The sequence below is a fragment of the Mesoplodon densirostris genome, chromosome 1, assembly GCF_025265405.1.
Source record: "Mesoplodon densirostris isolate mMesDen1 chromosome 1, mMesDen1 primary haplotype, whole genome shotgun sequence".
Classification (NCBI taxonomy): Eukaryota; Metazoa; Chordata; class Mammalia; order Artiodactyla; family Ziphiidae; genus Mesoplodon; species Mesoplodon densirostris.
Genome location: NC_082661.1, coordinates 166,229,401 through 166,244,276, shown reverse-complemented (window position 1 = coordinate 166,244,276; position 14,876 = coordinate 166,229,401). Strand labels below are relative to the sequence as shown.

Below are 14,876 nucleotides of genomic sequence, written 5' to 3'. Positions count from 1 at the left end.
AAACACTCTCAATACCTCTGTTTTGCTCATGGGACAATATGTTCTATTACCCAAATCCATAGTTCTCCATATTTTGTATGGAATCCCTACTGGTACAGCAAACTTGTTGAGGATAAATATTCAACTTTCTTAACCTTCTTTGGGTTTCTGCTATTTTTATGATTAAATTTGATTTGCCTGTCCCCTGGCTGTATAAGATCAGAGTCTCTTTATATATTGTCAAGGAGGACCTCTTTGAATTTATTTGTTCAGTCTTTCAATTTTTTTCTCCAAACCACCAATTTCTCTCAAAATAGTAATCCATTTCCTTTGCCTTTATAAACACTATTTTGATGTGCTTTTTAATTGCCTGATACATTACTTCCATCAGTGCCCCCCCTTCCAGCAATACCAGTTCCTAACACTAAAAGTTTTAACAAATTTCACTGTTGCTGCATGCCGAGAGATATCAGTACTCTGCCTGCTGCCAATAGGTGATCCAATCTGTTTCCTTGGACCACTTCTAGCATTACTGTGTTTTCCAGCTTCTGAGACAGAGATCTGTGTACAGGGTAGTACCCTTGGGATCAATATCTGTAACAAAGCGAAGAGTAAAGGGTAGAGGGAGACCTTAGGCTATGTTGGAGTAACAGCTATGATGAACTCTGGAGCTGGGAGGGCCCTGCAGAGTTGTCTCCTCATTGGACATGGGGTGCCTCTGAAAAGGGGGTGTTACCTAAAAGAAGTTGGCTATCTTAACAGACTGGTGGTTGCCAAGGGGGAGTGGTTTAGGGAGGGGTGGAGTGGGAGATTGGGGTTAGCAGATGTAAGCTTTTATATATATGGAATGGGTAAACAAGGTCCTACTGTATAGCACAGAGACCGATATTCAATATCCTATGATAAACCATAATGGGAAAGAATATTAAAAAAAAAAGAATATATATATGTATAACTGAATCACTTTGCTGCACAGCAGTAATTAACACAACATTGCAAATCAACTAAACTTCAAAAAAAAACGTTCACTCGGGCTTCCCTGGTGGCGCAGTGGTTGAGAGTCCGCCTGCCGATGCAGGGAACACGGGCTTGTGCCCCGGTCCGGGAAGATCCCACCTGCCGCGGAGCGACTAGGCCCGTGAGCCATGGAGGCTGAGCCTGTGCGTCCGGAGCCTGTGCTCCGCAACGGGAGAGGCCACAACAGTGAGAGGCCCACATACCGCAAAACAACAACAACAACAACAACAACAAAGTTTGCTCTCTTTATCCTAGGGCACTTGTTGGGAGACAGGAATCACCTAACAAGTTAAAATTTCCAGCAGGGAGGAAGAGGGATACTTAATCTCAGAGCCCAAGCACCTGCACGTTTGCGTATCTGAGTCCCTGCATGCGTGCCTGCGTGCGTAGTGCGTGCCTGTGTACGTAAGGAAGGTGAGGTCGGCGTTGAGCCTCCGCTACACAGGCTTCTCCTTTGGTAAGTAGAGTCCGTAATGATAAAGCCCTTTGTTAGTTTTCACTCTGACTTGCTTTCTTTTCTAAAAATTAACCCTCCTACTTACGTTGAGACAAACTAGGTAATTGTAGAAAGAATTTTAGAGAATTAAAGAAGGGTAGTTCAGTTTACCTGAGGTTTTGCACAGCTTTTTGAGGTAGTGGTGTCCGTTCTCGTTTGAGTACATGTCAGAATGTAGACAAGAACAAGGATACGGAAGATGAGTTTCTCTCGATATTTTGTAAGGTGTCTTTTTTTTTTTTCCTCGTGAACTTGCTTTTGTTTTTATTGGACTACAGTGGATGGGTTGGGAAATATCTCTGCAAGTTACGCCCCACCAGGGAAATGTCCATTCTCATTTTCCTGGGATAGCTTTCTGAGCGTTTTCTTTTTCTGGGAGCTGCTGCTCTTGCTGGCAGCAGCCTCTTCAGGTCCACTGCTGAGTGGCTCCTCCTTGGAAGAGAATTTCCTCTTTTTCTTGAGGCACCCTTGTTTCCTGACTCTTCCGGGTCACTAATTAGTTCCTCTTTGGGGAAATATTTCTTCCTCCTGGGAAGACTTCCACTTCCAGCTGTCTCTTCAAGATCACTACTAACCAGCTCCTCCTTGGAAAAAGATTTCTTTTTCTTGGGTTTGGAGGAGACAGATGGGTCTTCCATTCCATTCTCCTAAGGAGCCTCCTGGGGCTTTTGCTTTTTCTTGTTTTGGGGTCTTGCACTTGTCTCCCCACTGTCCTCCAGAGTACTCCTGATGTCTTCTGAAGATGGCAGGGCAATTGCAGCCAGCCGTTTCTTTTCCTTCTTCAAGCGTTTCTTCTGTTTCTCTAGCTTCCTAGTAATCTCAGCAGCCACTTCCTCTGCTTGAACCACTGCCTCCTTCATGACACCCATATTCTTTTGTGGAATCTCTCCAGTCTCATAGGACAGCCACTCCTCAACTTGTCTTGAAGCTTCTCCCCAGATACACTGGTGGGTACCTCAAAGAAGCAATCAGTTTGTGAGGCAATACTGCATTTGTTTGTCAGGTATTGGGAGATGTGACCTTTGTTCTTGGCAGCTGCTGGGCCAATGAAGGTAGCATGGAAAATGGGTCCATATTTTGGGGTGTTATCCCTTGTCTCCAGGGCTCCAGAAAGTTTGTTGCTTTGCTGGGCCTAGGGAATCACTCAAACACCAGGTCTGGCCATCACTAGGGTTACTTTTAAAATATAACTCCATAAAATATTTTATTTGAAACTTCGTGAATCTCTAGAAGATGACAAATACTCATATTCAAATGTAAGTACAGATGCTCATTGCAAATTAATCTAGAAACACTCTTAGCTATTGTGTCTCAGGTCCTTTCATTTCATAGGGACCCCTAAGCTCTGACTGAATATAGACTAATGTACTGGCAGTGAGGTGGGGAGGAGGTTTAAAAATCATTAATACTATCTTCTGTTACCTTTATTCTGTAAGCAACATGAGATTTTAAGATGGCTTATTTTAAAGGTATTTGCTGAAATAGCAGGACATTATACCTACACCCTCTGAGTACTTTTCTGATGCTTGGAGTTTGTGGATATAGGACAGCATATATGGCATTATCCTTAGAAGTAATGTAGATAACACAGGTGAAAGTGGCTCTAGCCCTTATTTGAGCTAGGCTTGTGTTAAAAGAGGTAAAAGGAAGAGTTTATTCTTTTTTTCTCTTAATGTAGTTAACTTCCAAACTAGTCAAATTCAATGTGAAGATTCACTTGCATTCACTCTCCATGGAAAATAACACTGACTGCTTCCCAACTTCCATATGTGGGATTTCAGTAGGTGAACACTTTCATCTCAAGTGCTGTCATATGTATTTGCCCCTGTGAACATCTTTTGGGTTCTGCCATCAAATCAGCAAGTTGCCTTCAATGCCAGTGGTGGTATTTTATCATGTTGCTTCCCCACAGTAAATTCCAAACCTTCCCTGGCTTGGCTGTGACCACCTGTTCTCCCACACCTGTTTCAATTTATAAACCATATGCTGTAGTCACAGCTGAGAACTGCTGTAGACATGATGTGATTTCTCATAAATATTTCATAAATTCAAAGTTTCCTGCACTTCAAAATAATTTGAAGGCACTGATTTTACTGAAAATCTCTCAGAGACTGACATACACTCTTTATTATCATCATTATTTAAGAAATGAAAGATGAAGTTTACAGCCTTATAAAATAACCTGCATCAATACTAGAATAGCACTACCTTGGTATTTATGCTTTTAAACAAACACAACTACAGCCTATGGTAAAATAATTCAAGAGCAGTAATTGGTCTGAAATGTACATATGCTCCGGAAATCCAGGGAAACAGATGTTTGCACATTGCATTTCCTACATGGAATAAGAGACACACTTCACAAAACAATCAAATATGCACCAAAAATCCATTTATACTAATTGGCACAATGTTGTCATTAGTATTTTGAGAATGTAAACAGTGAATTTTTGCAAATCATACTTTGTAAGTAACAAAAACCTAAAATTAAGCTTGCTTAAATAATAAAGAAAATTGTCTGGCTTATTAACTGAACAGATAAGAGATCTGTTGAATTTCAGGCTTGGATTGATTCAAGAATAAAAGAACTGTGGCCAGGACTCTGCTTTCCTATCTCCTCTTCTCAGCTTTGTTTTTACAGGACAGTCCTACCTTTATTTTTAGAGAACGTATGCTATTGTTTCCTCAGCCTTCATTCTTTCCTGTTTAAGTCAAGTACAAAAGAGTTTCATATGGTAGCACTATAAAACAAACAAAAAACAGCAAAAACCAAGACAATGATGAAGAAAAAAACTCCTTTCTCTCCAGAAGTCTCAATAAACATTTTCTCTCATCTCATTTATTATAATCTAAATGACCATTTATGAAATAAATATTTTGAACTAAGGAATGAAGCCAATCAGGATCTAACACTAGGAATTCATCCCTCTGAGACCACATTCTTGATAATAGGGAAGAGGTGAATTTCCCAACTGAGGATCAAGGTACTTTTTAGGTAGAAGGAGGATGCATGTGAAAGAAGTCAATTTGTATTTGCATCTGTCTGTATGTATACCTATAGATGTATACATACACACACAAATTTGGGATGATGCTGTATTTTTCTGTCTTGTTATTTAGACTTGGAATTTTATCACAAATGTTTTTTCCATCTCAATACATAGTCTACAAAAAATGTTAGACTTTCAAAGGAAGTGAAGAGCAGGGATTGTTGCTAAGTTGATCACTCTTGCATCAATGGATAAATAATATAGAACATTTTGATCCCATTTGCCTAGAAATTTTTGAGGATACATGATGGTAAACAGTTCAGCCAAACAATCTGGTTGTGTAGACATATTTCTTAATGAGAAAAGACTTGACCAGAATAAATGTAATAGCAATATAGCGCTTACATTTTTCCTTCATTGTGGTACATCTTTAGAGGATAAATTTCTCTTTTATGGCAGAAGTACAGTTCATATTATTCCTTTCTGATTTTATTCTTTACTTGCTTTATTTCTTTATTTGACCACAATTCTTTTATTCTTGAATTATCCTGTCCTGAAAATTAGACAGATCTACCTCTTGTCTGTTCAGTCAGGTACTTTATTATTTAAGCCAGTTTTATTTGAGGTTTCTGTTACTTGCAAAGCATGATTTGTAAATGATTTCAGTTCATTTAAATTCTTATAAATGAAAAACTGTCCTCTGAGTAATGTTTATCACCATGGCAATGATGGGCCAAACAGAGGCCCGTTATGCAAGTTTTGTTTCTTTTAGCAGGTAGACATAATCATGGAATATTGGTTTTGGAAAGTTTCCTCAGAGATCATCTGGGGATAGGGACCCATATCTAGCTCCTTGCCAGCCATATCTGGTCTTGCTAATTCCTTCACATGTTTCATTCACGTATTACCTATGGCTGCTTTCATACTGCAAAGGCAGACGTGACTAGTTCTCACTGGAAATTCAAAAATATTTACTAACTGGCTCTTTTCAGATAATGTTTGCTGGCACCTGCTCAAGGTTATGGGTGGCAAACAAATTTTCTATTATTTGATATCTTGGGTAAACTAACAGTAATTTCCTTTGGGGATATTCGGAGGATTGGGGAGGAGCATGAGCAAGGACTGCTGACGTCTGCTTTGGGTTTCTGAGGGGCCAGTGTTTATACGTATGTTAGTACTTAGCAAACATCCTCAGTATAAAACTAAAGGAGAAAATGGTTGTATTCAAGGAATGCTGTTCTAAGAGATGGGGAATTAGTTTCTACCTATTACCAACTGTGTCTTTGGATAAACTCTGTGTCTTAGTCAATATCTGCCCTCTCCAAAAGTACATAACAATGCCTAGCCTAATTATGTCTTAGAGAGGCTGGCACATGTGAAAACACATGTGGGAATGCTTTTTATATTATTGGACTAAGAGAAAGAAATACTAATAATTACTTTATCATAATGCTTTGTTGGAAATGGCCATAATTAATGTCTGCATACCAGGGCACTTTTGACTATATGTTATTTATAGGATTTATAATCTTTGTTGTAGAATTATTGTAACTGTCTATCTATATATAATCTTTGTTGTAGAATTATTAAACAATATACACACGTGTGTGTGTGTATGTGTATGTACATATATGCACATTCAGTATCATTATACTATACATATTCTCATTTGGTGTATTTAAACCCAAGTAACCTGGTACTGAAGTCTCAGTTCTCCTTTGTGCAATACCACCTTTTGAAGTGTGGTACCATAGCCTGGGTACCTTAGGATGAGACACATGCACATAAGAGAAATAGGCACGGAATATCAAACCCTGGGCTTGAGACAGACCCAGGCCCAAGTGCTTTAACTGGCACAGTGATGAAGCTTGCTCCCATATTGCCATGAAGAGTTTCAACTTACATTGAAGTGATGAGTTGGGAATGGTGGCAGTGAGCCTAGTGAGCTACTCTTCACCTGATAATGTATGAAGTGGTGAGGGATGGAATTTGGACGGCCCATTGTCAGCAGGATTGTGAGAAAAGGTGGCAAAAATTTTAGAAAATATATAATATCACAGTTGCAGTTTCAAATATTTCATATCTTCTTTTCTATTTGGGACATTACCATTCCACAGTTGGTCACCATGTTGTACCAAAAATATTTCGTTTATCCCAACTTCCCCTTGTAGTCCATACTATTATATTACCTCAAGAGTCTGCTCATTTGTCTTAAGCACTGCTTACCTTGACTTTAATAATGCTTTTTCCCCAGAACTTTAAGAAGTATATATACATGTTATGGAAAACTGAGAAGCACAAGAAGCCAAGAACACAAAATCATCCATGATTACAAGCAGTCTATATTTTGATGTATTTGTCTAGTCGCTAATGGTATCTCTATATTTTCATGTGGTCCTTTGGTGTGTATACACAATACACAGTGAAGCATACATTTTTTATATGATAGTGCAGTATATATCATGATTTTTTTCACATCATGAATATTTACCAATTCAAAGTCCCAAAGTCGGGCTTCCCTGGTGGTGCAGTAGTTGAGAGTCCGCCTGCCGATGCAGGGGACATGGGTTCATGCCCTGGTCCGGGAAGATCCCACATGCCGCGGAGCGGCTGGGCCCGTCAGCCATGGCCGCTGAGCCTGCGCGTCCGGAGCCTGTGCTCCGCAACGGGAGAGGCCACAACAGTGAGAGGCCCGCGTACCACAAAAAAAAAAAAAAAAAAAAAAAGTCCCAAAGTCATGAGTAGTTTGATTATCAAGAACACACTACATGGGGCTTCCCTGGTGACACAGTGGTTAAGAATCTGCCTGCCAAAACAGGGGACACGGGTTCAAGCCCTGGTCCGGGAAGATCCCACATGCTGCAGAGCCACTAAGCCCGTGCGCCACAACTACTGAGCCTGCGCTCTGGAGCCCGGGATCCACAGCTACTGAAGCCCATGCGTCTAGAGCCCGTGATCTGCAACAAGAGAAGCCACTGCAATGAGAAACCTGCGCACCGCAACGAAGAGCAGCCCCTGCTCGCTGCAACTAGAGAAAGCCCGTGTGCAGCAACGAACACCCAACACAGTGAAAAATGAATAAAATAAAATAAAATTAAAAATAAATAAATTAAAAATAAAAAAAGAATACACTACACTATAACAATCAGAAAATAAATATAATCCAGCCTTTTTGGGAGAAAATTTGCTTAAAAGACAAAATGATAACAGACCTCTGGATAGATTTTGGCTAAGTTACAATTAAAATACTGTATTCTCTTAATGTGCAATTTAAAATGAGACCCAGAGCAATAAAGTCCAATAACCATAATGCTTCTAGATGTTTCTAAAATTCATACTATTCAAATACTAGTGAGAGATATGTTGCCATTTAATTATTTAAAAATCTATTCATATGGTATGGCCAAAAGAAATTCACACATACACCAATTGCTATAATCAAAATGTAAACATGAACATAGCTGCATACATCCTTTCCTTTACAGTTCCTTCTGCCACAATCACAATGAAAAAATCTTGATTCATATTGCTTCAGAGATGATTTAACAATTCCATATTTAAGATTCATCTTTTCTATTATATATAACAAAAAGATATTCATAAATTGGTTAGTTCACTAGTTCTACTTCTTGTTATACACTACCTCTTCAAGGCATTTAAAAAAGCTTAGGTATTGTAAAATAAAGACAGAAATTTGTCCACAATAACTCAGGCATTTCCTAAAAAATGAACATATAGAACTGAAGTTATAATCTGAAACTGTTTTCTAGATACAGAGATACTATCTAAGCGTCCTCCTTTTCATCCTTTCTCTCCTCTTTGCCCCTCAGGTCTAAGGATGGTAAATGATCTCTGTTATTACTATCCCTGTGGTACTGTGTTATTTCTTGATCACTATTCTAAAACCTGCCTTAAAACTTTTAAAATTGTTCTTTTATTAAACTTCCCTTGTATTACTCAATTGGAGGGTCAAATTTACCATTTACTAATGCAAATTTGACTGATATCAGCTAAAGATTTCAGGTGATAGCAGATGTCCTGAAGAAAAATAACACTTTCACTCAAATAGATTGTCAACCTCCTGAGAGCAGACACCATCTTATCTTGCTAATTACTGTGTCTCATTACTTAGCATAATATCTGTAATATAGAAACACACAACAATATGTTTTTAAAATAAAAGAACAAGTATTTGAATGGAAGAATGAGGGTTGAAAAGGCACATAAGAGGATCACTCAAATCTTTTAACTCTTTGCCAGGATTTTTAATAATGATAAGACAGCATCCACATTATATAGCATCCACATTATATTCTGAAATTATTCTGATACGAATTGAAAATTTTTAATCTTTATGAGTTGATACAATTGTAGTTGCACTGAGTTAAATTATGTCCCATCTCTCCCACCAAATTCATGTTCACTCAGAACCTCAGAATTTGGGTCTTATTTAGAAATAGAATTTTTGCAGATGTAATTAAATTGAGGTCATACAGGATTAAGGTGTTTAATCTGATGATTGGTGTACTTATAAGAGGAAAATTGGTCAAAGCAACATGCATAGGGGAAGGCAATGTGAAGAAACACAGAGAATACCATATGAAGATGGAGGGAGAGATTGGAGAGATATGACTATTGGACATGGAACATCAAGGATTGGCTGGCAACCACCAGAAGCCAGGAGAAAGGCATGAGACAGATGAACCCCTAAGAAGGAACCAACCCTGCTGACGCCATTATTTCAAACTTCTGGCTTCCTGAGTGATGAGAGAATAAATTTCTGTTATCTCAAGCCAGTAAGTTTATGGTAATTTTTATTAGTCCTAAGAAATTGATACAATAGTTCATTTATTCCACAAATATTTATAAACACCTAACATGTGTCAAGCATTAACCTATGTTGTGGTGATACAATGGTGTACAGGACAAAGAAAGTACCTCTCTTCATGGAGTGCATATTGTGTTGGACTGCCAGTAAACAAATATATAAACAGGGGATACCATGTCAGGGGGTGGTAACAACTACAAAGGAGTAAAGCAGAGTATGATAGAGAGTTACAGAAGTGTACTATTTTATGTGAAGTAATCCCACACCTTGCTAAGGTGATATTTGATGAGAGACTTAATTGAAATGAAGAATCAAAATGTGTGAAGATGTGGAATAAAAGAACAAGAAAACGCAAGTACAAAAGCCCTGAGGTGTGACCAAGCTTGGTGTATTTGAAAACAGCAAGTAGACTAGTGTGTCCATACTATAATGAATAGGGCAAAGGAAATGATTTAGGTGAAATAACATAGTAATGCCCTCTTAATACTTAGTAAGGAATTTTTATTTTATTCTAAGTATAATTGAAAGCCATTGTAGTTTGTGTACATAGGGGAGAGTATAAATTTTTTAATCCATATTTAAAAAATAACACTCTTGCTTCTGTGTGAATAATAAGCATAATAGGCAAGTGTGGAAGTAGGGAGAACACTTAGTAAGCTATTGCATTAATTTAGGCAGGATATCATGATAGCCAGGTCTAGAATGTTGGCAGTAAAGGTCATGAAAGAATTTGGTCAAGACAAATATTGATGGAAGAGAAAATAGAATTTGCTGCAAGGTATGAAGATATAACATGAGGTATGAAAGAAAGACCAGGATCAAAGATGAATCTTAATTTATAGCCAAAGTAATTAGTAAATGATGGTGCAATTTACTGAAATATGAAACAAGAAAAACCAAGAGTTTAGTGGCCAAGTTGAGTTTGGGATGCCTATAGCATATTAATGGGAAAGACGAGTAGATAGTTGGATATTGGAGTCTGAAACTTGGGAGTGGTTTTTCTATTAACACAAGCAAGAGAAATGGGACAGTAATTGCAGGACATAGTGGTATTTCAGTAAGTTAATCATGTTTCTATTCTTAATCTAGGAGATATCATAGCGTATTTGTCTGGTGATGGAAATAGTCCACAACATAGGACTAAATTTATGATTTAGGAGGGATGGGGAAATTACAGGGGCACTGTCACTGAGGCAAGTGGAAAGGATTCAGTATGTACATGGAAGGGTTGGACTTAGCTAGAAGCATCAGTTAGACTCACTTTAGCAGAAGGAAAGGGCAGAATACAAGGATATAAATCTAGGCTGTCTGCTACTCTTTAAGTTACTAACTTACCTAGTTTTCTTGTAATTGCTTCTATTTTTCTTAGAGACAAGGAAGCTTAGAATGAGCAGTGGGGAAAAGGGATTCGAGTCTTGAGAAGAAAAAAGTTATTAAAAAACCATGTCAGAGAATAGAGAGTAAATTGTGAAATTAACACAAGATGATTTCATAGCTGGGCAATGCTGAGGGCCCACTTAAGATCTCTTGTTGTAAATTTAAAGTGAGACCAGCCAGCAGGGTTCTCTGATTTTCTCTAGCTGTAAACAACTGCTTAGGCACAGGAGAGGAGGAGTTAGAGTTGGGTTTAGCTGGGTTCAGATTTTGTGAAGTCAGTATAATACAGAGGCAAAGAATTATGTGCGTGTGCAAAGTGTGATGGGCTTTGGAATTTAAACTAGTAAAGAGGGGAATGAGGACATACAGGTAATGAAGGACACTTAAAATATGGTATTAAAAATGGTATGGTTAATTATTGGAGGTCCCAGTGGATAAAAATTGTGTTAGACTCATAGATGCTAAAGTGAATAAGCTAGATTAACATAATGCATTTAAAATGTGCAAAATAAATATCAAACAAACAAACTAAACTGAACTCAAGAACAGGTAGATTTTGATTAACTGATAAATTAGGGAAAATTCAGATACTATTAAAATTTCTCCTTCAAAATTTGTAAAATAGAAGTTGGTTTAAAATGAATATTGTTTTCCTGAGGTTTGATTCTTTACATTTTGTTGTTCCTTCTTAATTTAAAATTGTAGAGTATTGGAGCAAAACTGTTCAACAGCATGAAATATTGTTTATATAATACTCATAAGAAATATCCAAATATTCCCATAAAAGTGGGCTGTGCTTTTTCTAGAATTAGGAGTCTATATAGTTTTTGATAAATCCCTTAATTTATTTTTTGTTTACTTGTTACAAGGCAGCAGGTGGATTTATTTTTTATTCAACAATGCTGTTTACGTTACGAATCAAAGTAGGTAAGAAATAACTCTTCTATTCCCAGAAATAAGCCTCATCTTATTTTGGTTCAGATCTTTTGGAAATTTTTTCTTTTATATTTTCATAATTATTCTCTAGGTGTCTTAAGAAGAAATTTAAGTCTGAAGCCCTAGGACTTAGTGTATATTATAATAAGTATTTCTCAATGGGGAGAGAATTTTATTTCTATTGTGTGATACATATGTTATCACAAAATGCTAAGAGAAATCACATTGCTATGTTTTACCTGTGTACCATAAATTTTTGTCAGAGTTAAAGATCAATTCATTATCAAGGACAGTAAATTAGTAGGTTATTTGTTTTATCCCTTCTCTTAAACTAATGGTTTATTTATTTCATTAATGGTTGTTTTCTTGGCAATTGGAATAGCAATATGAGTTTTTAAAATTCTCTTCTTCACAGTAATATTTTACTTTATTCTACTGTTATTTAATTTTTAGTTTGAAAATTAAAATGTTAATAATTTATTTTTTCAACAATGTAGCTAATTTTTAAAAGGTTGTTGTTGAAAGTTCCACTCCTGCTTAGGATGTAGAAAACTGCAAAAACAAAAGAGAAAACAACCCCCCCGAAGAAAAGGAAAAAAAAATATTGCTCCCACAACAATGAGGAAAAGATGGAAAATCTACAAAATCTAATGTTTTCTTGAGTCCATCAGAGAACTCAGATTGCAAGGAAATCAAAGGACAAAGAGGGACTAGCCCCTCCATGAGAGGTGGGAGCACATTCTCACCTTTGGCAGATCACAGAGAAAGATGCATCCACCATACAAGGGGGTAACAAGAAATCAACTGAAATTTTTAATGAATTCTTAAAGGCCAAGTGTGGGTTAGTGTTAATTTTGAATAGCAGAGGGGAAACTCATAATCACTTTCAAGCTTTTCTCCACAGACCTCCCCTGGGAAACTGTTACCTATCAGGATTCTTGGACTTTTTTTTTTTTTTTTTTTGCGGGCCTCTCACTGTTGTGGCCTCTCCCGTTGTGGAGCACAGGCTCCAGACGCACAGGCTCAGTGGCCATGGCTCACGGGCCTAGCCGCTCCACGGCATGTGGGATCTTCCCGGACCGGGGCACGAACCCGTGTCCCCTGCATCGGCAGGCGGACTCTCAACCACTGCGCCACCAGGGAAGCCCTTTGGACTTCTTAATCAATAGAAATTGATAAGATGCCAGACAAGAAATTCAGGGAAGGCATTATTGGGACTCCTGCTGCAGCATGAGGGAGGGAAAACAAGTAACAGGTTCCCTTGCTCGCTCCCTGAGGAGGAACGAACTGGTGCCTTAAATGGGGTGAGGGTAGGGGTGGGTCCAGTGGTCATGATGGAAGAGTGGGTTAAGTGGTCTGCCCACTCCTTTGGGGCTGCTGTGTGCAGGGATCATGAGCAGTCCCCTGCTTTTTCTCCTGACACCTCAGAAGTGGCAGTTGAGTGTTTGGTCTTTTTTTTTTTTTTTTTTTGCGGTATGTGGGCCTCTCACTGTTGTGGCCTCTCCCGTTGCGGAGCACAGGCTCCGGACGCGCAGGCTCAGCGGCCATGGCTCATGGGCCCAGCCGCTCCGCGGCATATGGGATCCTCCCAGACCGGGGCACGAACCCGTATCCCCTGCATCGGCAGGCGGACTCTCAACCACTTGCGCCACCAGCGAGGCCCAGTGTTTGGTCTTTTTATACCTTGTTGTTCATAATTTGCCCCAACTGTGCATGTTTGCAGTTAAATTTAGTCCCTTATAGTTTCTTTGTATTCTGTTACTTCAGGAGATGAGACGTTTGTCCAGGTGTAAGCACTGCAGCAAAGGGTACCAGGTCCTGGGTACCAGCCTGTCTCAAAATCACATTAAAGATTAGGGACAGAGCAGAGAGAGTGCTTCTCTCTGGGTGGGCATGAAAGAAGTGACTGGTACCTGAGAGAGGAGGGGAACAGAAAAAGAGGCCTACTTACTCCATATTCCTTAATTTCTTGTATAAAATAAAAGCTGTAAGCCACTGGGGAAGGAATAGAAATCCATTTTCATCTGTCTACCTGCTTCTGGAGGAGAGATAGAAAACCCTGTCCCAAGACACCAAAATCTATTGCCATTGGGGAAAAGATGAAACCAAAAAACAAAACAAAACAATCAAAAAATCTAACCCTGAGGGAGAGTCAGGAAACTGGTTAATTTCTACAATGATACTATGTAGAAGTCTGTAGACACAGAGAGAGCCTCTGAATAGGTACATAAAAAGAATTGGATAAGGTCCAACATCTATATGCAATAAAAACTGCTAGCAAACTAGAAATAGAAGAAAATGTCTTCGACTTGATAGAAGAAAACTGTAGTTAATATACTTACTAGTGAGAGAATGACTGACTGCTTCCCCCACTTAGATGGGAAACAATGTAGGAATCTTTGCTCTTGTAACTCCAGGAATGAAGTGGAGGTATTTAATGATGAAATGGTGCAAGATAAAGAAGTAAGAGGCATACAAATTATAAAAGAAGTGAAATGATTTTTATTCACTGATGGCATGATTTCTACATAGAAAACCCCAAAGAATTTATAAATAAAGCTACAGAACCTGTAAGTGATTTTTATCATGGTCTCAGTATATGAGGTCAACAGAAATCCATTGTGTTTCTATATACTACTAGAAATGAAGAAGTGAACATTGAAATTTAAAAATCAATGTTGATTACAATAGCATCAAAACCATGAGATACTTAGGGATACATCAAACACAATACATGCAATAATCACATGCTAAAAACTAGAAAATACTGTGATAGAAAACAAAGGAGACACAAAAGGTTGAATAACTACAACATGCTCATGTTTCAAAAGACTCAATATTGTTATGATACTGAGCCTTCTAAAATGGATCTACCTATTAAATGCAATGCCAATCAAAATTCCAGGAGGCTTTTTTCTTATAGAAATTGACAAGCTGATTCTACAATTTTTATATTAATGCAAAACACCTAAAACAATCAAGCAATTTTGAAAAATAGGAACACAGTTGGAAGACCTACCACTTGATTTTCAAAGCTTAATGTAAAGCTCCAGTAATTAAGACAATATGTTATTGGAAAAAGGACAGATGTGTAGATCAGTGTAACATAGGAAGTCCAGACATAGACTCACAAATATATGGTTAGTTAATTGATTTTGACCAAGTTGTCAAAATAATTCAGTAGAAAAAATATAGTCTTTAACAAGTGAATAAGTGGACATCAGTTGTTTGAGTATGAACTTCAACCCATGAA

The 14,876-nt window shown here is 38.0% G+C and overlaps 1 pseudogene; it reads right to left on the bottom strand.

Annotated features, from left to right (window-relative positions):
• Positions 1-1,798: 1,798 nt before the first annotated feature.
• On the bottom strand, positions 1,799-2,352 carry LOC132488750 (nucleolar protein 56-like; annotated as a pseudogene).
• Positions 2,353-14,876: the final 12,524 nt, after the last annotated feature.